Source organism: Eptatretus burgeri, chromosome 8 (assembly GCF_056783735.1).
Source record: "Eptatretus burgeri isolate ZD-2024b chromosome 8, Ebu_testis_v1, whole genome shotgun sequence".
NCBI classification, from domain to species: domain Eukaryota; kingdom Metazoa; phylum Chordata; class Myxini; order Myxiniformes; family Myxinidae; genus Eptatretus; species Eptatretus burgeri.
Genome location: NC_140968.1, coordinates 30,581,559 through 30,600,745, shown reverse-complemented (window position 1 = coordinate 30,600,745; position 19,187 = coordinate 30,581,559). Strand labels below are relative to the sequence as shown.

Here is a 19,187-nt window from a genome sequence, read left to right as displayed (position 1 = left end):
TATTTTGTGAATATATATATATATATATATATATATATATATATATTACATTAGCAGGGTGTGCTTACACATGGCATAAGCATACAAACTGTGCTTCCCCACAGTTTTGGGTTGCTCACCTGAATTTCATTTTTCATTTATTTATTTTCATTTTCTTTTTTTTATGGATTCTCTTTGACAGTTCTGTGATTTATCCTGGTGTATCAGCTTCGATGTCTGTACTATGTGTGAATGTCTTTATCATTATTGAGGAACTCTGGGAAGGGTTCGAAACAGTATTAGCACTTACCTTGTGTAAGTGTTCATGGGTTGATTTATGCAGCTACTTGGGCTGGAGGAGTGTGGGAGGGGTCAATCATTTATATCATCCAAGCCACCTGGGTGTGTTTGTTTAGATGAGAGCTGATTGGCTATTCCCTCCATTCACAGATGAGAGATGTGGGTGGGTCTTTCATTAATATGCCTGGTGTTGGCTTCATGGTTAGGGTTGTGGGCTTTGGATCCTATGGTCCTGAGTTAAAATCCCGCTCAGCTGTTGAATTAATACCAGATGGGGTTAACTTGACCTGTCATCCTTCTGAGGTCAGCAAAATGAGCGCTGGCATGCTGGTATACTGTATCGGAGTGGCACTCTGTCCAGGATTGTGCACAATAGCCAAGGGGACTGCTGAAACAGCACCAATGCTCTGCACAGAGTATGGTCCCAATCTCCTCCTCATCCTCCTCCTTCTTTCTTTAACACACATATATATATATATATATATATATATATATATATATATATATATATATATATATATATATATATATGCATTCGCTCCATTATTAAGATTGCCTTTCCCATCCGTCAGACTAGATTTGCTCCTGATGTAATAAGATCCGACTATAAACTGTTACCCTGGTGTTGCACAGGTGTTGTGTTGAATTATGAAGAAAACTGCTATTTCCAAGGTGTCAATCCACCTGTCCACTGTGCTTCCACTCATTTGTGGATGTTTAAGACCCTACATCACCCTTCTAAAAAGTATACTACTGTGTGGAGGCACCTGGGTAAAATTTACATTCCTGCCTCCTGGCCTTGTCCTTTATCATCATGTCCTTGTCCTTGTCCTTGTCCTCCCTCTTCCACCAATATACTGTATGACATTTGAGACTGAGAGAGTGTTTCTGTGGCTGAAACTACAGGGACACTTCAATCTCTTCACATCAAGGAAGACCAATGACTCATCATCAAACTGTGAGTATTAACAACTACAATCATTAATTCCACTTTGCAAAAACCTTAATAATTGAGGAGCATTGTGAACGTACCATTCATAATGATTATAGATCATTGAGAGGTTTGCACAAGTTCACACAATCATCCATCATATTATGACAAAGTATCGATCAGTAAACATCAGGAAAGAGAAATGAACCTCTGTTCTCTCCCTCTAAACACCGGGTCGCAGGTAAACCTCCAAGCCGAATCACCAGGTTGCACACACTCCTCCAGGAAAGCACACTTGGTTAAGCTCCCCAAGTCATTCTTCATTCTTTCATCCCACTTTTCCTTCGTCTGTGGACCTGACTCTCTGTGTCTGTTGTCTCGTGCTTATTTTTTTGAAGACTGCAGCACATCACTGCTCTATGATTTTCTCCAAGACTCACTCAAAGTCTCTTCTGCTCTTTCTTACCCCCCACATATTTTGTCCATGCCACTCCCCTTCTCATACTCGAATGTGTTTATGCGTCTTTTGCTGCCCTCTGTTGTTTAGCACCCCTGAGCCTCCATTTGTGTAATAAAGGAGTGAGGGTATCAAGCTTCATAGTCAAGAGTTATTAATGATATGGCTGTCTCAACCACAAAATTAGCTTGCTGGCGAAATCGAGATGACACAGGAAGTGCAATGATTCACTGGGTTATACAAATCATGACACAATGAAACAGTTGGCTTGATTTCACAGCAGTGGAGTACAATGGACGTGTATGAGCAGGTGCCTTTTCCTCAAAAAATGCAGTCTTTTAATGACTTTTGGCACAATTCAGACACCATTAATGCAGAGAACAATACAACCACTCATGTTAACAGGAGTTATTCGGAGGTATCATAGATTCTTTAAGGGGTTTTGTCATTTGCAAGACGACAAAGGTAAATTTTGTGATCTGACTGATGGTGAGAAACTTGTGTGTGCATGTGTGTGTGTGTGTGTGTGTGTGTGTGTGTGTGTGTGTGTGTGTGTGTGTGTGTGTGTGTGTGTGTGTGTGTGTGTGTGTGTGTGTGTGTGTATATGTCCTCCATAATTCCAAAATTAAACCATGAAACAGAGCAGCCTGAAACTTTGCATGCGTACTAAGCTCCAAGGAAGTGAAAGAGTGAAAATTGGTTGTTTGGGTTAATTAAAACAGCTCATTTGGAGATAATTAACGGAATTATTTAATTATATCCTTTATCAGGTGCCATCCTCGGCCACCTCACTCTCTGGGGGTCTTAAGGCGTATCCTGAGTTACCTCGCTGTGGTCTGAAGCCGCCATGTATTTTTGGCCTGCTCAACCATGACTTAATTTGGAACAGGCCGCAACGATTTCTTAACGATAAATTTTTTTTTTCACTTTCCTTACTCATATTATCAAATGCCTGTTCTACAAATCACTGGGTACATTGCAATGCTTATAAACACCTGGAGACACCAGCGTTGGTGTCTTTATTTTATTTTCGCCTATGCCATACCATTGAGAAACTCGTAAACTATGCCGAATTACAAAATTTAAGCTCCAGAATTTAACTTAGCAGCAGTTCCGACTCCTAAAAAAAGTGTTCATTTGTCTAATTTGGACATAGTTTGGACATTCGGATACAGCGATTGCTTGCCAACCATTTAATTCAAGTACTTGCTTGAGTACTTAAGCCACTTGCTGAGCACCCCACAATGGACGGCGGTACAGTTTGTGTCTGGAGACAATGGGGAAGCATAGTAATTTCATGTGCTGATGGACATCAAAACCGATACAATGGGAAAAAAATCACAGGACCGTTGGAAAGTGTCCGGAAAGAAATTATAAGTGAATGGAAATAAATAAATGACAAGTCTGAAGACGACGATGGTTCACGAGCAGTATTTGACGATGTAGATTGTTTCAGAAGTCAAGGATGAGACAATGTGATAATGTTTGACCAAGTTATAAAAATGATCAACAAGATGTGGTACGAGTGACAGGTTATTAGCTGCAAAATGTCGAAAATGCGGTTTCGTTCAACAACTTTAAAAATTTGACCTTTGCATAACCTTCAAAAGTCCCAAAACAATGTTGTGGACATTAAAATAAGGAAACAGGAAACGTGCTATAGCTTAATGGAGTTAGTTCGTTGAAGAAGGTCGAAAACCCGGTTCGATTCCCACAACTTTGAAAATTTTGCCTTTGTGAACTTTAAAGGTCAAAGGTCAAGGATTATGACCTTTGGTGCAAAACTTCCTCCGGAACATTCCGGGAACAATATAACGTCATATAGGCTATATGGCATTTCGCACTCCTCGGATTATCCATACTTTGATGAAATCAGCGTAAAAACAAACTTGAAGGGGGCGCCATGGGCAAGGTGTTCGAGATAGAGCAAAATGGGTTCAAGACTTTAGGTGGGGAATGACCTCAAGATTATGCATAAAAAATATTGTCATCCTAGCTCTCAAAGTTTGGGCGGTCGTATGATTTTTAAGTCAAAATTCGAAATTTTCTAAGTTCATGACCTTGTGACCTTTACCTTGACCTTGGGACTAAATGAAAAAAAATCGAGCTCCGTGGGGCTATGCAGGTGCCATTGGGCTAACCAAATACCGAAACCCCTGCCAGATTCAACAACCCCCTCGGAGAAGATGGATGTTTATGTCAAAATCGCAATTGTCTAAGTTCGTGACCTTGTGACCTTGACACGAAAATGGGGAGAAAAAAAAATCGAGCTCTGTGGGGCTATGCAGGTGCCATTGGACTAACCAAATACCGAAACCCCTACCAGATTTGACAAACCCCCTAGGAGAAGATGCAAATTGAAATCGGCTACCCCCTAAAAACACAATTCGCAATTTTCTAAGTTTGTGACCTTGTGGCCTTGACCTTGGGACGAAAATGAAAAATCGAGCTCTGTGGGGCTATGCAGGTGCCATTGGGCTAACCAAATACCGAAACCCCTGCCAGATTCGACAAACCCCCTCGGAGAAGATGGATTTTTTATGTCAAAATCGCAATTTTCTAAGTTCGTGACCTTGTGACCTTGACCTTGGGATGAAAATGAAAAATCGAGCTCTGTGGGGCTATGCAGGTGCCATTGGGCTAAACCAAAAACCGAAACCCCTGCCAGATTCGACAAACCCCTCGGAGAAGAAATTTTTATGTCAAAATCGCAATTTTCTAAGTTCGTGACCTTGTGACCTTGACACGAAAATGAAAAATCGAGCTCCGTGGGGATATGCAGGTGCCATTGGGCTAACCAAATACCGAAACCCCTGTTAGATTCGACAAAACCCCTCGGAGAAGATGCAAATTGAAATCGGCTACCCCCTAAAAACACATGTTTTTTGGGCATGGCTTCGCCCATAATTGGCAGACCAAGCCCATTCTCAGGAAAACACAACTATATCATGATATAAACCTCCCACCAAAATTTCATCAGGATCGGATCAAAAACCACAGAGCTATGCTCGGGACAGACAGACATACAGACAGACAGACAGACAGACAGCAATAACAAATATAGTGGTCACTTATTATATTTTTCGTTAAAAAATTATATTTTTCATGAAAATATTTTTTCGTGAACCAAAAAAATTAAATGCAGGTGAGCAACCTGAGACAATGGGGAAGAATGGTAATTTCGCGTGCCGACAGACAGCAAAGCCGATACACTGGGACAAAAAAATCACAGAACCATCAAAAAGCATCCATCGATGAAAATATAAGTAAATGGAAATAAATAAATGAAAAAAATCAAATGCAGCAGAACAACCCGAGACATTGGGGAAGTAAGGTTCATTATTGCTTACAATGTGTAAGCATACTCTGCTACTATATATATATATATATATATATATATATATATATATATATATATATATATATATATATATATATATATATATATACATACACACACATACATACATATATACATATATACACATACATACATACATACATACATACATTACACACATACACACCTACTCGCCCTCTGAACTGTCCAGCCTGGGTTCAAATCTCAGGCCAGCTACAAAGTATCCTGTCTTATTTCCAAGACAATGAGATACATCAAGGTGTCTGCAAGCATTAGTTGGTGAATGTTAAAGATACCACAGTGTCATTTGCAAAGAGCAGGTAAGCTATTTCTGGTATCCTCGGTAAATTACACATTCCTATCACCTTAAGTCAAAATGTGCAAACTTTTGTATACTTCACCCAATGTTTAAACAGCATGCCATACACTGCCTCTGCCCAAGGATGGATTTTTAAGCATCAAAGACTCACTCTAGACAGCTTCAAGTCATGTCAGTACGAAAGGCAGAGAGGAGGAGCAATAAAAAGATTCTTGTTTGGTAAGAGTACTGTATTATGCTACTCATTCAGAACTAATCCATCATTTTTAGGGGGTAAGTAAATATATGTTTTGTTGGTTTGTCTTCACTGGTGTGGTTTGACTACAATTGCTGCTCAGAGTGAGGTGTTTTGGTTGTTTGTCTACCTTATCATATAGACAATAACCCAAGACAACCAATTTGGGAAAAATTTGGACAATACTCCATGACAATGAGTCGCCAACCCCAAAAATAATGAAACATGGCATACAGTGAGTGGGCCTCGTAATCGATCAAAATTCTTGTCTTAATTTTTGTGTACCAAGTCGAGGCTCGTGGAAGACCTTGAATGCAGAATGGACCAGACCATTGGAGGAAGAATGAGTGTGGGGAAGAAAAAGAGCAAAAGGAGGAGATAGGACACAACAGGTGAACAAGCGGGTTACAAGCTCAAACACAGCAAGAACTAGAAGGGCATTAGGTCGAGTGCAAACCTCCGCCGCACAATGCCTGATTCAAGAGAACATATCAGGCCCAATAAATTTATCGTTTTTAGCCCCATCTCTCAATGATGAAGAATCACGGATCTGGATCCGGATCTTCACCAAAATCTAATCAGTACGTCCTTGTCACACACCAAACCTGTCCACAAAATTTCATCCGGATCCATCGACAACTGTTTGAGATATCCTGTACACAGACAAGCAAACAGACTAAAAGCGGTGAAAACATAACCTCCTTCACCTTCTGTGGTGGAGGTAATAAAAAGGGGAAAAACGAGGATGTAAGAGAATGGAACAAAAAATGAAAAAGAGGAGAAGGAGAGGGAGGAGAACACTCCAATTTGAAAAGGAACATATATACTTGGGGAAGGTAAATTAGGGTAGAAAAGATCATGTGTATGAATGGGGGATGACCTAAGTTGAGGGTGCACAGCCATCTTCAAGCCCTGGAGGAGAGAATGGGATTAAACAGACTGAGAAGTTGGTTTGACAGGAGAGAAGGGCAAGGGGGGTGGGGAGCAGAATTTATTTGAGGGTAAAAAAAAAAAAATACAATCATAGAGAAAGGTTGAAAGTAGTGTGTAAGAAATGAAAATCATCGAACCTGAGAAAGTTAAAATCGTTGTCTTTCAACAACAAACTCAGATATACATAACACACAAATTTGACACTTCTTGCAAAATCTAAATACTTTTTGTAAAACACTAGCAGGCCTTATCTTTCCGAGAGAAATAATCAAACAATTCATATGTGGTGCTTCTTATGTACCACCCTATAGCACCTGGGCAGGTAGTTCACTGTGGGCAATTACTCACTGAAAGGAGGGACAAAAACAAACGGTCCCAACAAGTGACAGCACCCACGTGCGGTAAGTGCGGTGTCTTATCGCAGCAAAAAGAGACTAAATACAGGACAGATCGGCATCAGCAAATCCTTTTGAGGAATCCTGAGGTCTTCCTCTCAAAAGCTCCTCAAGACTTGTGAGGACAAAATGATGGGCAGGCAAAGGATATGGTGCATTTTAGAAGCCTCTTACTCTCTCTATTAGTTCAGCAATATCGTCATATTGTTAAACTTTTTCTGGCAACCACATGATAAGGTAATTTCGACACCCCCCCCTCTTTCCCCTTCCTGGCAAAAAGACAGGGTGAGAATTGCCCCTCCCCCCTGCTCTGGCATCACAGAGTGAAGATGAGCAGTGAACCTGAATTTTGAGAATTTCAATAGAACTAGATCACTGGGAGACCATATGGGCCTAAAAAACACATGGGTGGGCCAGAGTATGGAAAGCGAGAGAGCATGAAAGACAAGAAAGCAGATTGTAAAAGCCACAGAGACCACCAACTCCATGTAACTGCAGATGAAGAGCAGTACTCCTTGCAAGCTGATAAAACTTCAGATTTTTCCAAATAAAGACTTTGAACAATGGAGGATGCCCAGTCAGCAGCCCACCTGAATAAATGGATTGCCCCCAAAAGTTAATGGCTGATGGTAAGACCCAAAAGTTTGAGTGACTGAACTTCTTCAAGAGGTTTCCTCCTCCTTCATATGCAGCACACAGTTGCAGGTAGCATCATTGGCTGAGGCCATAACTGTGCTGCTGATGCAATGCCCCGATTACCGGTACATTGGTACTCATTTCACTGACCTCAGGATGACAGGCTGAGTCAACCCCACCTGGTGTTAATTCAACAGTGAAAACAGGGGCTCAAACGCTGGACTCCAAGGTCCCAGGCCAACCACCCTAACTCCTAAATCAACAGCAGGCTTTCAAGAGGTTTGTTCAGAAAGTAAATGGGAGGCTTCACCAGATGGTTCTTTCGGAGAGACAGTGAGAGTATGGGATTTTTCAGGATTCAAATGTCTATTCTGATTGTTTGACCAACTCATGATTCTGTGAAGGTCTCCAGAGAGGGAAGAGGCTGCTGCCGGTGTATCTGAAGGATGAGAGATGCTACGGCTGACTGTGGAGCCATCAGCAAATAGATAAGGAGGATGTTCCGGAGAATCTGAAAAATCTTTTGAGGCAATTTTCAATTGTTCGAGTGAAAAAAATTGGATTAAATAAAACATGAAAATAAAAAAAAAATACAACAATCAACTTTTTAAATTAAAAATCCTGATTTAGGGAAAGGGGAATTTTCGAATCCGAGATCGAACCGAGAATACAATTCTCGAACCGAGTCTCTGCTCGGCCAATCAGGACATATCCCCACCAGACCTTGTAATCCTGTATCCGTTGGCTAATGTTTCAATACACTGCACACCGTAGAATCAGTGTTCATCCGTGGCATTTCTGTTTCATGTTTTGAAACAAATTGGAGAAGTAAGAAGAATGGTTCGAGTATCCAGCTTCACCAGCCTCAGTGTGGCGATGGTTAGAGTGTTGGCTCTAAGTCGAGGAGCTCAGTGGTTCAAACTCTGGCTGAGTCGTACCACTCTAAAAATGCTACGTGCTGGCTGCTTCCTTGCTTGATGCCCAGCAGATAAAAAGGATAGGGCATGGACAAACAATCATAAGTTGGTAATAATAGCACAGGCTTTGATGAACCTAATGGCCTCATCCTACCTTGAAGTTCCTTGAAAGGGAACTCATATTATTATTATTATTATTATTATTATTATTATTATTATTATTATTTTACTAAGGTCAACAAAGGGCAAGTTTGTTATGGTTGGCATAAAAAACACACTTGTACCTATCTCATATGATTCATGCTAATGAGAGTGGTATATAAATGAGTCATTCATGGTATCAAAAAGTCTTATCAAACATTTGTCTTCGTTAAAGTCTACAGTATATAGCTACAGCCTACAAAGCCATAAACAATACTCGACAATGAATCCACTGATATACCAGGAGAGGAAGGGAGTTCATTCTTTTCCTCTTCGTTGCTGTGATTACAAAACATAACCCTGGTGTTGGCTTCGCCGTTAAGGTGGCTGTCTTGCGATCTTAGAGTCTTGAGCTTGAGCCTCTGTCGTGCTATTAAAATAACACCGAGTGGGTTGACTCAGCCTGTCATCCTTCCAAAAGGTTGGCAAAATGAGTATCAGCTAGGTGGTGATGGGACACTGTATCAGCGGCCAGAAATGATGTAACCAGCAGCCACAGGCTGCATATAAACCGACATTACAAAGCATTGCTTTTGACACTCCGATGCAGGTCAGATTGTAAATAAAGTGTCATGTCTGGTTCTCCAACTGAGTGCCTTTCAGTGGACACATGATGATGCCATGGCCATTAATCAGCTCAAATGAGGGGCCAGCTGTTATGGTGGAGCTGCTGTACAAGCTCCTCTTTGAAGTCCCTCGTCCTCCCCACCCTTCCCCACCCCACCCATACACTTTTCTCTCTTGGTTTTTCACAACGTCTCCACTACAAGAAAGCAGGTTGGACAGGCAGGTCATTCTGTTTATGGATTAAAGAAAGGAGGTGAACTAGCTTTATGTAGCAACACTGGATTGTTCATATTTCAGAAGTATGGCTCACTACTACTAAAATGGCAGTTAAGCAAGAAAGCCTTAAGTTTAATGTCTCTCTTTTTAAAAAAAAGTGCATATTTTTCTTCTGAGTCTCAAAAGGAGTAACAAGAAATCTAATACTTAAATGCACTTCAGCCTTGACAAGACTAAGAAACAATTACAATGGAATCTTTAAAATGAAGTCTTTTAGAGTAAGTTTGATAGGGACAGGATGGGTTAAAGGTAACGTTCAAGCTATTGAGCTCTCCAGTCTGGATTCAATCCCTGAGCTGACTCGAAACTACTATTCTGGTGCTTCACAGGCATTGTGTTGCATCATCCTTCAGAGTATGAAAAGGCAGCAATCTGTATGTATTCTTGGTGGATATTCTCAAGATCCCAGGGTACCCTTCAAAGAAGAGAATTGGCCAATACTTGTCAATAAACCATCAAAATACCAAATTCCTGGCAAAATCTTAAGCGGCACGGCATCAGCCTTATTGATACGATGCAACCGGTTGATAAAATGTATACTTGAACCCCAGTCAAATATGCACTCAAATCAAAAGAAGGTTACCAGTTTTCATAGGGTAGAGCATTTAACAATGTCGAGCCTCAAGAGGCTGTTGTCTCGGCAACCCCTTTCACACACCAAGCCACTCACTGAGTGTGACCCTCGTATCGATGAAAAACAATTTTTTTTTTAATAATTCAGTTTAGAGCCCTATATTAAATGTTGCTCACATCAGCATGTGTGTGATGTAATAATATTATATAAATGCCTTACAATGAACTATATAGATTACAGTAGACCTGGAGAACCAATGTGGACTCACTCACTCACTCATTCACTGACTCACAGCACTGTGACAATTGCTTTTGGAGTTCCTTCGTGAATGTACGAGGCTATCAAGTCACCGAATAAGTTCCCACATAAGGTTGGCAGGATGACCCAAAGGTACGCACATTTGCCTCGAAGCTGTCTAGCCTGGATATGAATCTTGGCTGAGCTATAAACTGTAATCCTGGTGTTGTCCAGGCAGGGCAAGGCATCAATGCGTTCCGCCAATCCCTCAGATGGACAGACGTTAAACTGAAGGACCTGTCTGCTGGCACTGGTCATTGGTGGACGTTAAAGATCCCACGGTGCATTTCGTGAAGAGGAGGTGGGTTATGGCTGGAATCCTGAACAAATATTAAAAATTCCTGCCTTGACCAACTGCTGGGAAGGCAATGGCAAACAACTGGCATAATCCTTGCGATGATGATGATGATGATGATGAAGATGATGATGATGATGATACTACAGCCATAATATGTCGCACACCATACTTTATAAGAATGCTAGCACCTTTAATTTGTTACTCCAAAGAAAAGCATCATCTATTTATTTATTTATTATTATTTTTTTTTTTTCAACATGTACTTATATTTTTGTCATTTGCATGGGCACCTGAGCAGCTGTGCTTGGCCATATGGTAAGAATACAGTCAAATCTCCATTGAAGTGTCTGGTTTTTTAAAACATGTTTTAATAAGACTAGTGCATGCCCATACGTGCAAAAAAAAAAAACTTTCAAACCACGTGTCAGAAACAACCACACAGGCCGTTCCTTCACTCTCGCATGCCCGTACGTGTAAAAAAAAAAAATAAAACTTTCAAACAACCACACAGGCCGTTCCTTCGCTCTCGTAAACGATGACTGGATTGGGGCATTGTGATAATCTATAAATGCGCATAAGAAATTGAGAAATTATTAGAATACAGTAAGTCATCACTATCCAGAAGTCCATACGTTGTAACCCGTAATGGAGAACGCGCTGGGTGCAAAACGCCAAGCAACGTGTCCTGTCATTGGTTTGGTAAATAAATGGCCATAACTTGGGAACCACTTGTCCGATTAATATCAAACCTTGAAGACACATACTCAGGTCCCCAGCAATATACCTGGCAAGTTTCAATTGGATCGGACCAGTGGTTGTCGAGATACAGCGGTCACAGACAGACAGACACACACACATTGCTGGAATTATAGAAAGATGATAGTAAAAAAACAACACCTATAAATATATTCATAAGAAACCTGAGAAAAAAAAAATCTTCATTATCTTGTCAACACTGGACTCAAACAAAGAGCTGATACTCTCGGTCCCCCACATATTGGGTGGTATGAGGAATAGATCTGTGGAATACGAAAGCTAAATCTTGAACGTTTTGTGAAATATTACGTACACAAGCCAAGTTACTGAGATGGTCACCCTGGCAACAGAATTCAGCCAATCACAGCAGTGATCTAATCAGGTTGAGTTAATGTCATGAGGAATAGATATCTCCAATATGAAAGCTAAATGTTCAATGTTTTTTGAAATATAGCGTACACAAAGTACATGGACAGATGATCGGTCAGTCGGATGGCGTTCATTTTAACGTCCCCTGCGTCCGACCTTATCGGAGGGCCGGGGGACAATTATTCAATTGAATGAGAAACTGGTATTATGCTGCCAGGTTCGACTGCAAAGTCAATGATGTTCTTGAACCAGAAAAACTCGCTCCTACATCGAAAAAAAAGTACACCATGAAAGGGTAGAATTGCTGTATGCGACAAGTAAACAGATAAACCAACACACAGTCAGCACCTGGAAGCATGGCATGAAGAAAAAAAAAAGTACAAATGCAAAAGTTAGAGACAGCATATTCAATGCAAGCAAGAGGTTCACCCTTACACAATAAGGTTTGAGGTCCACCGCAGTGTGGGTAAGGTGCATCGGGAGATGAATCGGCCCATTGATGTCAAAAAATATCACGCAATCACGCTACAATGACCAGTGCAACATAGTTTTGTGCGAAGTGTTGCTCGCAGCCAGGTTTAAGCTTGCAATCAGAACCAAACAATGAGTTTTTCTGTTCCAACTATGCCAAGGCCATCCTGTTGTGGCATGACAAGTGAACTTGGTCGGCCAAAACAACGATTGTTGTTACGAAATGAATGAAGTGGGAGAGGCTTCCTTCCACTCCACAGTCTGGACTGTGATGTCCATCAAGATTGCACTTGTCACTTTGCTGTCTCCTCCAAGTTCGATTCTTGATCCGATGTAAACTGCCGGGCTGGTGCTTTGCAGGCAAGGCATTGGATGCATGAAATGGTGTGCTGTCCCTCAGATAAATGAACAGCTGATGGATGCAAAGGATCTTTTGAAAAGGGGTAGGTGAGTTAGTGCCGGCAGCTCGGCCAGATGACAAATTCCTGCCATGATGTATCTAGGGTTACGACATCAGCAGCACATCCGCCCTTCAGTAGTGATGCGAGCAGCGGGATGAATCCGTAATCAAATCCCAGTTCAGTATGCATCCACTCGCAGATGGCCAGATATTGTTCCTTCTAACCTTCATTTTGATCCAATTCGATAGGTACTGCAGAATTATCGATCTTACAATGATGATTGGGATGAATGCAGTTATCTATACGAATAAAATGCGGTGTGTGTGTGTGTGTGTGTGTGTGTGTGTGTGTGTGTGTGTGTGTGTGTGTGTGTGTGCACGCGCGCGTGTCTCCTCTATAACTCCAAAACCATAAAATCTAGCAGCCTGAAACTTTGCATGCACACGAAGAAAACTTCAAAGAAGTGAAAGAGTGAAAATTGGGTGTTTGGGTTAATTAAAACACCCCTTTTGAAGGCAATTAACGGCCTTAATTATATCCTTCATCAGGCGACCCTCGGCAACCTCGGTCTCTGGGACTTAAGGCATTTCCTGGGAACCCTCGCTGGGGTGTGAAGCCGCCATGTTTTTTTGGCCTGCTCAACCATGCCTTGGCCTGAAACAGGCCACAACGATTTCTTCATGATAAAGTTTATTTTTCAGTTTCCTCACTCATATCGAATGCCTGTTCATCATAGCAACGAATTGTTGTGTACATCACTTTTGTAAGTACTATAACTTTTCAAATTAGTAGCTTGGAGTGATTTCATGCATTATTTGATACGATTTTTCATGATCTAAATATTATTTCGGTTTTGAGGATCGGATATCGTCCGGACTAAATAAGTGTCGAAATCTGTTGTGTAATCTCTTAATTTAACGAAACGAGTTTTATAACTAAGCTGATTATAGCTATTTACTTTGAGCAAGCAAGGCCATGTTCCCTCCTCCGCACATACACAAGAAAATGTGAAATTTCCAAAGCATTAAACTTATCTTTTTCAACTGTTTGGAGAATTCTATGGAGTGAACAAAAAATTTAGGAACGTAAAAAAAAATTAACCAGCTTCATTCAGCTACATGATTTAATGCATTCACTGCAAGACCTCACACCCTGCCCCCCAAGGGACTGCCTGCCGATCCATCGCCAGATATGTGTCTGTATTTTCAGAGGTTTTGCGACATGCTCTACAGGTAATCAAAGCAAATCTGGTGAAAAAAACGGAAGTTTAAAAAAAAAGTTTTAATGTTTATGCGGACCTCGAACCGATGTACCACGTGACACATGCACAGATGAGCAGGCAATATGGCAGGTTTTCTGCAATGTTTATTTCTCGAGCAATTGAACTTTGCAATGTCCCCAGGGTAGTTCTACATGAAGCTGCAACTATTTTATGGATGAAGTCACTTTATTTCATTAATTCATTATATTTCATTAACTACTGCATGTGAGCTGAAAACGGGCTTTGAAGTTAAAGGGATCCTTTATGGTATGCATTGAAAGCCTGGCCAACCGTTCCTTATCAACCATTTAATTGGAGTGCCTGCATGAGTGCTTAAGCCACTTCCCGAGCACCCATTGTCGATCGCGGTACCGCGCTCCGTCATTCTGAGCGAATTGTTCACTCTCTGCAAACGCTTTTGCTGTGCCACGTCATTCAGAGCGAGTGGTTCATGCTCCATCATCCTGAGCGAGTGGTTTGTGCTCCATCACCCTGAGCGAGTGGTTTGTGCTCCATCACCCCGAGTCAGTGATTCGTGCTCCGTCACCCTGATTGAGTGGTTCGTGCTTCGTCGTTTCTGGGCGAGTTGTGAAATAACACCCAATTTCCAAGCCATTTGCTGTATTAACGTGTTTTCTAAATAACTGAGCCAATTTTTTCCACCTGTCACACACAGCTGTTTATAAAGAATAATGTTTGTGAACATATCCCTGAAACATCTAGAGAAATACAATGTTGTGTTTTGGTGAAAGCTACTCAAGGTTTCTGGGTTGTATGCAGTAAGTTCTGTCGTTGGTAATCACACCGATTCCAATCTGTCTTCCTGAAAAATTGCTGATATTGGCCAAGTGTGTGTGTGTGTGTGTGTGTGTGTGTGTGTGTGTGTGTGTGTGTGTGTGTGTGTGTGTGTGTGTGTGTGTGTGTGTGTGTGTGTGTGTGTGTGTGTGTGTGTGTGTGTGTGTGTTGTTCATGAAGCATAGCGTATTCTCTCTGCTGACTCCGCTACCCCATTTATCTTTTCTCTCTTCTCTCTTCTCTCTGATAACCTTGCTCTATTCCCTTTCAATACAGTGCAGCACCCTCCTCCCAAATCTCTCTCTCTCTCCCTCTGGAAATATCCGGATGGTGGTTATGTCTGGACAGTGTTTGTCTCCGGACGTGTCTGGGCGGTGTTTGTCTCCAGACAGCTTGGCTCCGCATGCATCCTGACAGTATTTATGTCTCGACGAGAGTTTGTCTCCAGATGGAGTTTGTCTCCAGGCCATGTTCATCGTATGACCTTTAGAAAATGGATTTCACAAATTATTTTGTTTCCATCTTCACTGTTATTCTATGCAGAATCATTTTGATGAGACGGTATGTATCGTAAGTAACGCTCCCCTCCATGTCTGCCTTCCCTTTTTCTCACCTCACATTATCTTCCCTTCCCACACCCTTCCTCACTCCCTCTCTTTCGTCTCTCCTTTCCCCTCTACCTCTTCACTCTTCTCTCTCTCTCTCTCTCTCTCTCTCTCTCTCTCTCTCTGTCTCTCTCTCTCTCTGTCTCTCTCTCTCTGTCTCTCTCTCTGTCTCTCTCTCTCTCTCTCTCTCTCTCTCTCTCTCTCCCCCCCACCCCTCTCTTTTTCTCCCTCCCCCTTTTGTATTACCGTCAGTGAATCGACGGATGGTATTTGCAATTTTATGTAATAAGATTGTATGAGGGTCTAGGCTCATAGAGGAGCTGAATGACAGAGGGCATCAGGCTCATAAACTACCAAAGGGCATTTGGGTGGACATACACGTGGAGGAATGGAAGGAATAATACTTAAATGAGTCAGAATGTCTCAGAGAGGAATAGAATGGGAAGGAATTAATGTGCGTCTGAGAGATCGTAGCTGTGTATGAGGTAGTGATTGGCAGTGCATTGGGAAGTCTGATGTGAGGAGGATGAGACAATGGACGCAGGGAGACCATTATACAGTTGGGAGAATATGGTGGGATGAAATCAGGTGGGCAAGCAGTCTGAATTTTAGGAGGGTGAGCAGGTGAGGGTTTCTCGAGGACCACGTGTGACTTGGGGTAGCTTAGGAAATGCAAAGGTACGAGGACAGAAGGAACAAGGCCAGGAACATCTACCTCACCTCACCACATGAAGAAGCTGTTCTACAACAATCATCATGAATAACGAGTCACTGGCATCAGGAGATGCTCCTCTGACTTAATGACAAAAAAGCCTCAGGAGTTAAGGTTATCCTGCTTGTGGTAAGAAGAGGTGATGTGGTTTGCAACCTGGAAGGTCCACTTTTAGCACCAAAAGTGAAGGGACATGTGTGTTGGGATATATTTTCATCGTTCCAAATCAAAGGCGTTGTTTTTGACATCAACACTGATCTGAAATGGAAGATTTGGTCAAGCAATAGTAGTTGTTTAAATTTGCAGAAGCAAGGAAAGCCGAGCATAAATCGGATGTTCAAAAAGACCTTTCCCTTCTCGCCTAGCCTGAGCAAACTCCGGATGTGGACACAGGTGCACGCCCAAATGGACATACTGTACACGCCTATACATAGACACGGACACACAAGAAGCTATAATGACATATTCGCAGACCGACAAGGGAAGAGGGAAATGTCGGCCAAACAATGAGAACAAGAATAACACAAACAGCTCAGGCCCAGTAAATGCCTTCTGGAGAGGGTCCAGAAGTCCCGAGGCCTGCTCCAGGGAGGGGTATCCAAGGGTGCGAATCGGCGTGCGGTGGTGGTGCTGCCATTCACCCCACGGCGGTAGGGTTACCAAGGGCTATTTAAGAGCAGGGACGGCCTGTCGCCCTGTGCCGAGCAAGCTTGGTGATGAATGGGAGGCCTGCTGCCTTCCAGCAAAGAGACAGGGCACTGAGAAGCTCTGATCCTCTTCACCGCACTGGAACCTCTTCCCACGACACAAGTCTTTATTTAAATACATCAAATTAAATAAAACCTTTGCATCATAGCAATTAATCATCACTGCTGTTACCAAAGTGACTTGCAAGGAAATGTAACCAGGGCGAAACCTTCCAAAATAGCTACCCAAACGACATGGTGTTGCGAAGCAAGCAATGTTTAGTTGACAAAAAGGTCACGTGATTAAAGAGACCTGGTGCAGGCCAAGATGGATTTATGACGTCAGCATAAGACTTGTTGGAATGAGTCAATTTGCTCGACTTTTGGACGGCGTATTTGTTTATAAGAATGCTTTCCTTTGAAAACAAGCTTGTACAAATCCAGCTGTGATGTCATAATTGAACTGCTAGACAAAAGTTTTGTCCAAAATGGTCCTGCGTAGTCCAATCCGCACAGACACAGAGTACATGATATCATGGGTACACGTACAAGCGATATCGTAGACACACTCACGCGGACATGACACTGTACAGGTGTACAGGTGTACCGATAGCGGAATTGATAATATGATTACTGAAAAGCGGAAATAATTTCTAATTTCGCATCGGCGCCTTCGATCACACCCACCGATGTGCAATATCTCCATTTTATTTATCAACACCGTCAATGTTTAGAGTTCAGTGGTCTTCGTGACGTTTGTTTATTGCTCGTCATTTCCAGATTTGAATTGCGTTCACGTACACAACGTACAGCCCGTAACGTGTACGTACGTCCCTGTGGACGCTCGAGAGGCAAATGTAATTACAGGTGTACATCGGGAGAGATGGGAATACACAGGTGCAAGGATAGCGATGTGTGGCTGAAAAACACGATTGTGAAATAAAGACAGTCTGCAAAACATGACGGTGAACGCAATATTGTCGGACGGGGGTTGGACAACACGAATTGCAGGACAGACGCAACGCAAGGCAAGGCAGACAAGATGACTGCAGACGGTACAGCCTACTCTGCGGCTGAAGAGCAAAGAGAAAGAGAACTTACGTGCTCTTGCTGGGGAGATGTGCAAAACGAGCCGGAGAGATCAGAGGCGGTTATCGAACGGGGAGCGAGGGGGCGCGGGAGCATGGGGGGCTCCGCAGTTCCCTGCGCAGACTTGACAGCTGAGCAGACGGTGCGAAGAGCGCGCGCGCGCTCTGGGCGTGGTGTGGGCGTGGTGTGGGCGTGGTGTGGGCGTGTCCATCTCTGCCTTGCTCCGCCCTCCCGATCGCTGCTTATTGAAAGTCGCCCTGTCTCAGAACCAGCACAATTACATCTCTGCCTTCTGCATACACAACCATCTCGGATTTGCAGCGACGGTGTTTGATTGCCAGCAAACGGCGCACGACTGCAAGGTATGATCGTCATGAACGATTTGTTCAATCGTCCATTTTCCCAAAAATCTGGATGCGGGAATGGCGTTGCAAGAAGCCCTTTCAGGGTGACGTCACCGTGTCGATGACGTCACCAGCATCACACCAACATGGTAGTAATGGACAAGCATTCATTCCATTTAATATATAGGGTGTTTAAATTTTGGCATTGAATGATACATTTAAAAGGTGCTAGTGCAGGCCCGTAAGTGCAAAAAAAAAAAAACTCAAACCACATGCCAGAAACAACCACACAGGCCGTTCCTTCGCTCTCGCGGCCCGTACGTGCAAAAAAACAAAACAAAAAAAAAACGTGCGTGCAAAAAAAAAAAGAAAAAAAAGAATTGTGACGTAATTCGTTACGTCATAGCACCATGTCCTTCATTGGTTGGTAAATAAATGTCCGTAACTTGGGAACCGCTTGTCCGATTAATATCAAACCTTGAAAAGGCACATCCACAGGTCCCCAGCAATATTCCTGGCAAGTTTCAATTAGATCGGACCAGGGGTTGTCGAGAAACAGCGGTCGCGGACACACACACACACACACACATAGACACAGACACACAGAGATTTCTGGAAATACCGAGAGATAATCATAAATAATATGAGAGACCGTAAAATAGAGCAACATTTGTGCAGCGGTTTCAAAGTTCGGATGAAATACATTGAAAGTTTAGGTCCAGTAGTTAACTGTGTCACTAATAACTTTCTGCATATAACTCACATTACTTCGTAGGTTACCTGATGAAGTCCCATCTATTTATTATGTCCAATACAAACAACATGGTGGAATTTTTGAGTGTTCCACGAGATGCTCCCGAGGAGGAATTTGCTCTTGTAAGCCGAACAGTTTGAAGTTGTGGATGGTTTCAGCGAGATACTCTCATGAATAAACTAGAACAGCACTCGGAAGAACACATACCTCCACCAGGCTGAACAGTTTACCTTTTGTATCCCACTGATCGGTGCGATCTGAATCCAGA

At 42.4% G+C, this 19,187-nt stretch overlaps 1 protein-coding gene across 1 annotated transcript in view; it reads right to left on the bottom strand.

The window, feature by feature from the left end:
• The window catches only part of TPPP3 (tubulin polymerization promoting protein family member 3), a 52,119-nt gene extending 34,127 nt beyond the window's left edge, over positions 1–17,992 (bottom strand). The window contains exon 1 of the mRNA XM_085891373.1: positions 17,834–17,992. The gene's annotated coding sequence lies outside the window, so the exon portion shown is untranslated. The remainder of the gene's footprint in view (positions 1–17,833) is intronic.
• Between the last annotated feature and the right edge of the window lie 1,195 nt (positions 17,993–19,187).